Below are 11590 nucleotides of genomic sequence, written 5' to 3'. Positions count from 1 at the left end.
TGTAAGGATTACAGACACCACCTATCTCCACATTGGTATGATATTGTCCACTTTGGGTCTAAGCCCTCATGGATTTGCTCTTGGGTTATACCCAAAAGGCCTCATACTAATAGAGATATTTGTTCATCCTTATATACCCTTGATCCTCCTAACGTGGGACTTTGGTCGCATACCCAACAGTACGTGCGTCCATGTCTGTGTTCACATACAAGATTCCGCTCGTTTAAGTTTCCTTTTGTGTTTACATGCTCTGTGCCCCGTAATTTCCTTTCATGGACAGCCAGTATCAGTGCTATGAAGATGAACCCTGCAGTATATAGAAGTAAGGAATTGATGATGTTCTTGCAGGGGCGTTGGTTTTATGCAGCCAACATTCTAATATATGATGAGAATTTTTCTTGTTCCTTAAGATTCATCTGCCATCATCTCACATATGATCACCCAGCAGGCACTGGAAGCAGCGGATAATGATGCTCTTACCAGCCACGACATCCTCGGAACTTCCTATCGGACCCAGTTCATGGAGCCATCGAAGTCTGTGTTAGGAGATCCAAACATTCAAACACACATAAATTTACGTGGTTCGGCAACTTGCCTACTCCACGGAGCTACTGGTTTGTATTAATCAAGCTCAAAAGCAATACAAACAACAAAACAAGGAGGAGGAGAAAAACTTCTCAACTCAACTCAACTCTCACCCTTAGCTCTCTCTCTGTGTTTCTCTCTATCTCGTGGTGCTAATCAGCTATCAATGGCACTCTCTATTTATAGCTGATGTGGGAGACAAGTTTCTTCTTTAGTCAACAATGGTGGGCAACAATTTCTTTGGTTAGGCACCCACCATGCAACCACCATTGACTTTAGCCATGTCTAACATGGCTGCCACCAACCATGTTGTGTCCACACCCAACAATCTCCCACTTGGACACAAATGGCGCTAGATCTGTTTTTTAATCTTTAAGTCCAACTGAAGCTTTACACAGCTTCAGTTTATCAAGAGTGACTCCTTTGGTTAACATGTCAGCTGGATTCTTGCTTCCACAGATCTTTTCAAGTAACAGTTGTTCATCGTCGAGCAGTTGCCGGATGAAGTGATATTTGATCTGTATGTGCTTTGTTCTGGAGTGAAATGCTGGATTCTTGGCAAGGAAGATTGCACTCTGACTGTCACTATACAAAGTACCCTTTCCATGCATCTTGCCCAATTCTTGCAGGAAACTCTGTAGCCATACTATCTCTTTTGCGGATTCTGAAACTGCGACATATTCAGCTTCTGTCGTTGAAAGAGCAACTATCTTTTGCAAGGTAGAACTCCAAGAAACAGCAGTGCCTCCTAGAGTGTATATATAACCTGTAGTACTCTTTCTGCTATCAACATCTCTTGCTAGATCAGCATCTACAAAGCCTTCAAGTTTCAAACCGCCAGCTGTGAAAATAAGACATGTCTCCGATGAGCCTTTTAAGTACCTCATGATCCATTTCACTGCCTCCCAATGCTGCTTTCCAGGATTGCTCATATATCGGCTTACAACTCCCACTGCATGGGCAATATCTGGTCTAGTACAGACCATGGCATACATCAAGGAGCCGATAGCTGAGGCGTATGGGATCTGGTCCATGTATCCACGTTCTAGCTCAGTTTTTGGTGACTGGTCTTTACTGAGCTTGAAATGATTCCCCAGAGGTGTACATACTGGCTTAGCATTATCCATACTAAACCTGCTGAGAACCTTCTTGACATACTCTGCCTGTGAAAGCTTTAGTATGCCTTTGTCTTTGTCTCTGATGATTCTCATGCCAAGTATTTGTTTAGTAGCTCCCAGATCCTTCATTTCAAACTGTTTTGACAACTGTTGCTTTAGCTTGTCAATCTCTTCCATGCTGGAACCTGCAATTAACATATCATCCACATATAGCAGTAGAATGATATAGGAGTTGTCAAAATGTTTGACATAGCAACAATGATCAGCCTGACATTTTGTGTATCCCGTACTACTCATGAAGTTATCAAACTTCTTGTACCACTGTCTTGGAGCTTGCTTCAAACCATATAGACTCTTCTTTAGTTTGCAAACTTGACTCTCCTTTCCTGGTATTGCAAACCCCTCTGGTTGTTGCATGTAAATGTCTTCCTTCAATTCTCCATGAAGAAATGCTGTTTTTACATCTAATTGTTCAAGATGTAAATTTTCTGCAGCTACTATCCCTAGAACAACTCTGATTGTTGTAAGCTTCACAACTGGAGAAAATATCTCAGAATAGTCGATCCCCTTCTTTTGCTGAAACCCTTTTACAACAAGTCTTGCTTTGAACCGTTTGCTTCCGTCATGCTCGGTCTTTACTCTGTAAACCCACTTGTTTTGCAGGGCCTTCTTTCCTTCAGGCAGTTTGGTTAACTCCCAAGTCTTGTTCTTCAGCAATGACTCCATCTCATCCTTCATGGCTAACTCCCACTTGCTCGAGTTTCCATCTTGTAAGGATTCTTCATAATTTAATGGTTCACCACCATCGGTCAGCAAGATATAATTCAGTAGAAGTGTGAACCGTTGTGGAGGCTTTATAGTCCTTGAAGACCTGCGAACAGCTGGTTCACTTGGCTCTGCACTATCTTGTGTAGAAGTGGTGGGTACTAAAGTGCTTGAACTATCTTGTGTGGACTCTTGAGTGGTAACATCAGGAAGCCCTTCTAATTGTATGAATTCAGATTTCTGTGAACTCGTATCTGAATCAGTTATCTCTAGTTCTGTACTTGATTTGTCTTTGTACAAAACTTTCTCGTTGAAGATCACGTTCCTGCTTCTGATAATCTTCCTGTTCTGATCATCCCAGAACCGAAATCCAAATTCTTCATCTCCATAGCCAATAAAGAAACATTTCTTTGATTTGGCATCCAGCTTGTTGCGAGCATCAGAGTCTACATGTACATAGGAAACACACCCAAAGACTTTTAGGTGAGCAAGCTGTACTTCTTTTCCTCTCCAGACTTCCTCGGGCAGTCTGAACTCCAAAGGTACTGATGGTCCACGGTTGATCAAGTAAACTGCAGTATGAACTGCATCAGCCCAGAATGTTTGAGGTAGCCCAGAATGCAACCTCATGCTTCTAGCTCGTTCATTGATGGTCCGGTTCATCCGTTCAGCAATACCATTCTGTTGTGGTGTGCCTGGAACTGTCTTTTCCATTCTGATACCGTTGACAGCGCAATACTCCTTGAAACCTCCATCAATGTATTCTCCTCCATTATCAGATCGTAAGCATTTCAGCTTCAAGCCTGATTCAGTCTCAACCATAGCCTTCCATTTCTTGAATGTGTCAAACACATCAGATTTATTTTTCAGAAAGTAGACCCATACCTTTCTGCTAAAGTCATCAATAAAAGTGACATAGTACCGAGAACCGCCAAGAGATGCTACTGGAGCTGGTCCCCATAAATCTGTGTGCACCAGTTCTAGTTTTCTTGGTCTTAAGGTCCTGCCAACCTTTAAGAAACTGAGCTTCTTCTGTTTTCCGAGAACACAGCTTTCACAAATGTCTAGATCAACATTTTTTAATTCTGGCAGCTTTCCTTTTGACTAAAGTATCTTCATCCCCTTTTGACTCATATGGCCGAGTCTACAATGCCATAGCTGCGCCTGATTTTCTGCTTCAGTAGAGGCAATTATATCTGCTGATCTTGTGGTCATATACAGGGTGCCGGTTTTCTTTCCACGAGCCAAAACCATTGCTCCCTTTGATACCTTCCACATTCCTCCACAAAAAAGGATTGAATGACCACTATCATCAAGTTGTCTGACCGAGATCAGCTTCTTCTTTAGTCCAGGAACATGCCTTACATTTTGCAAGTTCCATATAGATCCATTCATTGTCTTGATTTGCACATCTCCTATACCCACAATCTCCAATGGTTGTCCATCGGCCAGATAGACTACCCCGTGATCTCCAGCAATATAGTTTTGCATCATTTCATGGTGTGGTGTACAGTGAAATGAAGCTCCAGAATCAAGAACCCAATCATCAATAGGACTATGTACAGCAAGAATCAAAGCATCTTGTACCTCGTCTGTAGTGGCGTTTGCAGAATCAGCTTCAGGTTTCTTTGGTTTTGTGCAACTCCTCATAAAATGGCCAGGTTTGCCACAATTCCAACATTCAACCTGCTTCCTGGGTCCAAACTTGCTTTTGCTTCTGTACCTGGATTTTGATCTGCCTCTGGATAAGCCTCTGTCTTGTCTCCTTCCTCGAGTGTTGATGTTGAAAGCTGAACCTGAACTTGAGCTTTCACCCGAGTCTTTTCTTCGTACTTCTTCAGCTAAAATCAGGTCTCGGATATCATCATACTTTAATTTGGATTTTCCAGCTGAGTTGCTTACGGCTGTTCTCATACCTTCCCAACTGCTTGGAAGTGAAGCTAGCAAAATAAGTGCTCGGATCTCATCATCAAACTCAATTTCAACGGATGACAATTGATTTGTGATGGTGTTGAAATTATTAAGATGCTGTGTAACAGAGGTGCTTTCTGTCATCTTCAGGTTGAACAACTTCTTCATCAAGTGCACTTTGTTATTTGCTGATGGCTTCTCATACATCCCAGACAAGGCTTCCATCAATCTTGCTGTGGATTTCTCTTTTGTAACATTATAAGCAACTCTTCTTGACAATGATAGCCGGATAATGCCCAAGACTTGTCTATCAAGTATTTGCCAATCTTCTTCTGACATGTTTTCTGGCTTGCTCCCCAACAGAGGAAGATGAAGTTTCTTCCCATATAGATAATCTTCAATTTGCATTTTCCAATATCCAAAATCAGTTCCATCAAATTTTTCAATTCCTGCAGCCTTTATTTCATCAGCCATTTTTACTCTTTCTCGGATTTGAATCTCAAAAATTTGACCTTACAGATGTGTCCGGAATGGCCAAAAATGCTGGAAACGACACTGAGATCACCCAAATCGGACTTCGGATGGCTCCGATTTAAACAATCAAAACTTGAGATAACTGGACGCTGCAGATGAAGCCACGTGGCAGGAGGAATAGTCTCTGCGCCACACCGGATCAAAACCCAGTTATGCTGACGTGGCAAGATGGCGTGGCAGACACGTAGGCAATGTGGGGCCACTAATCTGACGTGGCAGATCCGCGGAGATTTTCGGCTGACGTGGCAGTGCTGACGTGGTGATGACGTGGCGGGGATGGCATGGCTGCTTGACCGGTCAGACGGATGACGTGGCAGGGCGCGCGGCTGCTGACTGTGCTGGACGGTTGACGTGGCTGCTGACGTGGCAGTGTCGATTTGCAGGAATTGGCGAGGAAGACGCGTGACGCGCGTACGGCGTGTCTGTGCGCGTGGACAGTACTGGTGGTGGCGCGTGCAGGCGCGTGCGGGCATGCAGGACGTCGGATTTTCTCCGGGTTTTCACCAGTGGATTCCTCTCGTCGTCCTCTTCACGGTGGTATGGTCAAAAACACGTTTTGAGAATTTTGATTTTTGAGTTTGGATCAAACACCCTCTTTTTCAAGAACTTTCAAGAACAAGCTCTGATACCAGTTGTTAGGAGATCTAAACATTCAAACACACATAAATTTACGTGGTTCGGCAACTTGCCTACTCCAGTACGCGCGTCCATGTCTGTGTTCACATACAAGATTCCGCTCGTTTAAGTTTCCTTTTGTGTTCACATGCTCCGTGCCCCGTAATTTCCTTTCATGGACAGCCAGTATCAGTGCTATGAAGATGAACCCTGCAGTATATAGAAGTAAGGAATTGATGATGTTCTTGCGGGGGCATTGGTTTTATGTAGCCAACATCCTAATATGTGATGAGAATTTTTCTTGTTCCTTAAGATTCATCTGCCATCATCTCACATATGATCACCCAGCAGGCACTGGAAGCAGCGGATAATGATGCTCCTACCAGCCACGACATCCTCGGAACTTCCTATCGGACCCAGTTCATGGAGCCATCGAAGTCTATGCTCAAATGAAACCTAGCGCCAGCATTTCAGCTCCACCAGATGCTAGCCTGGTGTGACCTCAACGATGACAGTCTAGCGATTGATACCTGAAAACTGCTTGTTTGATGTTGTATTGGAAACTTCTGCTGTCCTGTTTTCCATGTATTCTTGTCATTCTGAAACTTTTGTTCCACAAACAAAAATGATATTGTATTTTCTGGATTATTTGGACCCCACATTTGCCCCCACAATTTCTTAATCTATGTTCCACGATGTAAAGTGATGGGAGTGACATCCAATGTTCTGTTTTACTCCCATCATGACATGCTTCTTCCACAGGGAAAAACATGCGATAAACAAGCACTTTAGCTCTGCATGACATCCAAAACAAAAGAAGCTGAAAGTGACTCATTTCTCCAAAATCCCAGAGCTCAATCCCTGAAAAAAAAAAAAAACCCATCATTTGCCCACAATTCACCACCTCGTTTCGGGTTTTTGATTGCTTGTTTTGCTAGAAATGCTATGTTCTTCCCTATTTTTGAAGGATGGTATTCCTTCTCTTTTTTTTTGAATTATCTTGGAATCACGTAGAATATAAACAATGAAATCCTACGGAAAAGAAAAATTATGAACTGAAGATTTATTATCCAAAATACCCATGAAATTATTATTTTTAGAAATTATTATTTTTAGAGCAAGGGCCTAACTCAATTTAAACGGGTCTTTTATTTGTCTTTTTTCATAAGAAATAAAAAATAACTGCGGTAATCTTATATTTCAAGATATTATCTGGATTTTAGATTCATCTATTTTTTCATATAAAAAATAATTCAGTGATTTTGATTTAAATAAGTATTTGAAATTATGATGTAAATTTCTTTTAAAATAATATTTTACTTAAATATATATTAAAATAATTTTTTTATTTTTAATATTAGCACATTAAAATCACTAAAAAAATATTAATTTAATATTATTTAAAAATAAAAATACTTTTAAGAATATTCAAAAACAAATCTCAGACCGCATCCAAATGGAAATCAAAGTTTGGAAATAAGATTTTTTTTCTCTTTGTACATATATATAAAAAAACAAAAAATAAAGATAAAAATAAAAAATGGCGCTGCTAGGACGCGCTAGCCACAAACGTGGAGCTCAAAAACACAAATGTGAAACGTGGAACCGAAAACCCAAATTACCATTCACCCATCCGACTGGCCAATTTGGGCCCCAAACAAGGATAAAACCTTAGAAGATTCTGGAGATCTACAAGACTACAAGTACTTTGACTTGTTAATTTGGTAACGTATTGGCGCTATGGCAAGTGTCTTGCACGTGATATTCTTACAGGTCGGGGCCACGGCAAGTTTCTTCCACGTGGTATTTTTACAAGCTGGAGGTAACCATACCTTAATCCCTAGGAGTTTATCAAAACTAATTAACTATCTTTCCCTTTTAAAAAAAAAAGATAATTAATTATAATTCAATCATTTTTTTCACTTTAAATTTTTTATCTAATCTATTTAAAAAATAGAAAAATATAAAAACTAATTTAATAATATCGAAACATTGATGAGAGAGAAGAGGTTTTTTGAAACTAACTTTATAATTATTATTTTAATACTATAATAATTAATTTATTTACCTTGATAAATTACAAGAATTGACTTATAATTAACTCTTATAAATCTGGTCCTTTACCGTGATGGTCCATAACATCTTGCTTTTGTTGTTTCCTCTCAAAAGAAGGATCGGGAACTGTCATTGTTTTGGCAAAAGACATGCATGCATGGGGGAAAGCTTTTTGCAATTTGATTATTTCTTTTACATGTTTCCTATACACAATATTCAAACATAGCTTATGATTAGGGTTTTTGTTTTTCTATTTATTAAAAAAAATTGTTAAAAAAAAAAGCTAAAATATGAGATGAATTCACTATAGCAATAAATATATTTTATTGTAAATTGCTACAATGAATTTAAATTTATGCCCCTCAATCAAGAAGTTTGAAAGTTATAAGATGATGGTATTTTAGACTTTTTATGGTGACTCACTGACCATTAAAAAATTAAATATTTAGATTTTTCTTGGTTTTTCATTGTTTTTTTTTTTTTTTTTGCCTTAAATTGGTGTTTTATTCAATCCTCACACAATCTTTAAACATACAAAATTTACCGGATTATATTACTATATTAAATTAGACAATTTTTAACATACAAGAATTGTATAATTTGTGTTTATTTATAAGTTTAAGGACCATAGTGTAACTTTCCCTAAACTTCTAACACATTATTGATAAGTGCAATATATATATATATATATGTTTTTATTCCTTTTACACTTGATTTTTATGTATTTTGAACTTATTTGAATTGATTGAAAGTTATTTTTATGAGTTTAGCACGTGGAAGAGACTTTATAAACTAATCGCTAAAAGATAAGAAATTTTGTATTTTATGCTTTTGACCTCACTTTTTGTGACATGTTTTTTGCCAAGTTATAGTTCCAGAATGAGAAGGTGGACTTAATCTAAGTCAAATTACATATGTCAAGCTTTCCAAGAAAGTATTATGGGTAATTTTTTTTATCTCATTTGGACCATGAATCAAACCTGCAAACTTGAGCTAGAATTTTTTTTGCGGTAAGATTCTCTGCTTTCACATCAGTGATTCAAACAAGAATATCTTGAGCTTCTAATATCGAAATCAAGCAATTCAAAATTTTAAATTTATCAACACATCCAAACTACAACTTTCATGAAAGAATTAAAATAAAATAAAAGTCATTTTAAAGGAAAAAATCTAAATGCAATATGGTTGGTCTTAATGGGTCCCCTAATTTGATTTGAAAACTAACAGTGCGGAGCATCTTAATATGGTTGAGAATCTAACATAAAAACAGTGAGTCTCAGGATCCAAGAAAGGTGTAGATCAAGCCTTTAATATGACATGAATGAAAGAATATAGTTGGGATGGTTGAATATTTCAAGAAACCAAGTCAAAATCAAAGTCCACATTGCAACATTACAATAGAATTGTGATAGCAGCAGAAGCAGATTTCAATACAAATTTTAAGAGATTTATCCAACTTTAAAGATCAGATAAAGTATGAAAGAATTTAGCATTATGAAGACTCTTAATTAGCTTAAGAATCATAAAGATTTCAATAGCAAAAGGGGAGGATAAAAAGAGAAGAACAGAACTTAAACAGGATCAGAAAAACATTCATTTCTTTTATACTTTTGTCAATTTTTCAACAACCATGAACTAAAGTCCTAAATTCAGTTCAAGAGGGACACACATCATCTCTATTAACATGTTGTGAGAAGTAACGTTATCATTGTAATTCTTTCATTTTCAAGTATTTATTTTTTCTTGTTCATAATTATGCTATTGATTGTTATTCAATTGAATTGTTTTGAGATGTCATGTATGCTTTCTAGTTTCTTTCAATCCATAATTTTTGCTAGAGACTACAGTAAGAAGCAAAAGAATTAATTCGATTGCTATAACTCTCATCTTGATTTATTAGAAAATAATAAACTAAGTTAAAATTCTGAAGCTTTTGAACGTTTGCTTAGAATAAATACATGGATTTTATTCCTAAGACTATTACCGCGTGAATGAAAAATGCTTTTAATATTACATTCGTTTGATGCTAAGAAATTGATTAGAAAGCTTTTTTTAATTAATGTACTCGTAATCTCATTGATTTCCCTAATCTTTAAGGGATATTGAATTTATTTGCTTAACGTGAAAGAATATTTATTTTATTTCGATGACCAATAGATTTATAGAAATGGATTCGTGGACCCTTGAATTGATTTAATAACATATCAATTTATTATTTTTAGAATTATTATTTCTTGATTTTTTTCATTCAAATCCCTTGTTCCTTTTCATTTCAGTATTGTAGGAAAATTAAACAAAATTTCTCTTGGATTCGACCTGGTTTTCATGATCATCCTACAAATTTATTTTGTTTGTGATAGTTAAGTCATAATTATATTTTAGTGGTTTCAAAGACTGACCAACCAATCTTCAAGCTTATACACACTTTTACGATAATTTTTAAAAAAAACTTTAAGTTCCAACCACATTATATTCCAAAAACAAGAGGTATTTGTTGATATGTCTCACAAGCTATAATATTTATAAGATTATTTTTGCTTTATTGAATTGGATAATTAATTGTTGACATACAAGAATTGTATAATTTGTTTTTATTTTTGCTATCTACTATATCTTGGTTTCTACTTTCATGCCTTTAACTTGATTTATTTTTAATATTTTAATTCTAAATAACTCTCTTAAAGTTTATGATTCAGATTTGAACTTATAAGCTACTTCTCCGTCATTTTTTTTTTAATGACAAGCATGCAGAAACTTACCTATTTTTCCCTTCTGTTAGAGTGGTATCCAATCCTTTCAATCATCCTTTATTCATTGAAGAAACCAGCTATTTTCTGCACTACTATCTTCTTCTATTATTTCCCTCTACTTACAAATCAGGTCTGTTGCAATTTGAATTTCAGTTCCCTTAACTTGAGGACTTTTATTAAACATTTTATGATAAGCAACATGCAACCAATCAAGATGGAAAGTTTGAGCACACACATTCACCAACAACCAGCAGTTTATATCCTTCAATGTATATTTCAATTAATTCAGATCTGATTATCAATCTCTTTTAGTCCAAGAAAAAATGGTGAGATTGGAAAGAGACGACCATTTTCCAGAACATGCATATACACATGTATTCGAAACGAAAGAAGCTCTTAAATGCAAACCTGAAAAGAAGAATCAAGCATGGAGCACTCATAGATCACTCCCAAAGGAAACAAGGAAAAGATAGCTTATTTACCCTCTCTTTTGACTAGTGTTTTAAAACCCGGAGTGGCCCGGCGGGTCGACCCGGTACCCGGCTGACCCAGGCCTGGAACCGGTCCGGGTGGAGGCAAAAACCCATTTGGGAGTTGGCCCGGTGAAACCCGATCGACCCGGAGGGTTGACCCGGGACCCGGTCCACCCGGTCAAACCCGGCTGAGACCTGGTCTATTTTTTTATATTGATAGATGTTAAACGACGTCGTTTTGGCCTTTGTTTTAAAGGCCAAAATGACGAAGAACAATGAAACAGAATTGGGCATATTGATCACAAAGCAAACCTAATTAACAAAAAGATAATTTCAATTGATGAGGAGTTGAGGATAGCAGAAGACGTCTTAATCATTGTTGTTTCACTACGAAAAAGGTTAGACTCTTGCTTTTGTTCACGAATCTTCTTCTTTCACTCTCTCTTTTCTTTATTCTTGGCCATGTTTTAAACTTGCAGTTCTGGCATCATTTTGCTGTTCGTTGATTCAATCGCATTGATTCATTCGCAGCCCAATCATCTCAACCTCAAGTATGTTTCTATGTTCTTTTCTTTTCTGCAGTATAATAAATCCTCTGTTATTAGGAAGTGTCGAAAATGGATGAGGAAACTAGTTTTGTTCGATGCATTTGCTTCTGGAACTGTTATAGCTAGAGATTAAAGCTATTGTAAGAATTATTGATTATAGTTAAAATATTTCATCTTCTCATGTGTTTCTCACAAGAAGCAAACTTGAATGCCGGGAAGTAATTTTTGTTGGAACT

This window comes from Populus euphratica, unplaced genomic scaffold, assembly GCF_000495115.2.
Source record: "Populus euphratica unplaced genomic scaffold, PopEup_1.0 scaffold219.1, whole genome shotgun sequence".
Taxonomy (NCBI): Eukaryota; Viridiplantae; Streptophyta; class Magnoliopsida; order Malpighiales; family Salicaceae; genus Populus; species Populus euphratica.
This window is presented reverse-complemented; position numbering follows the sequence as displayed.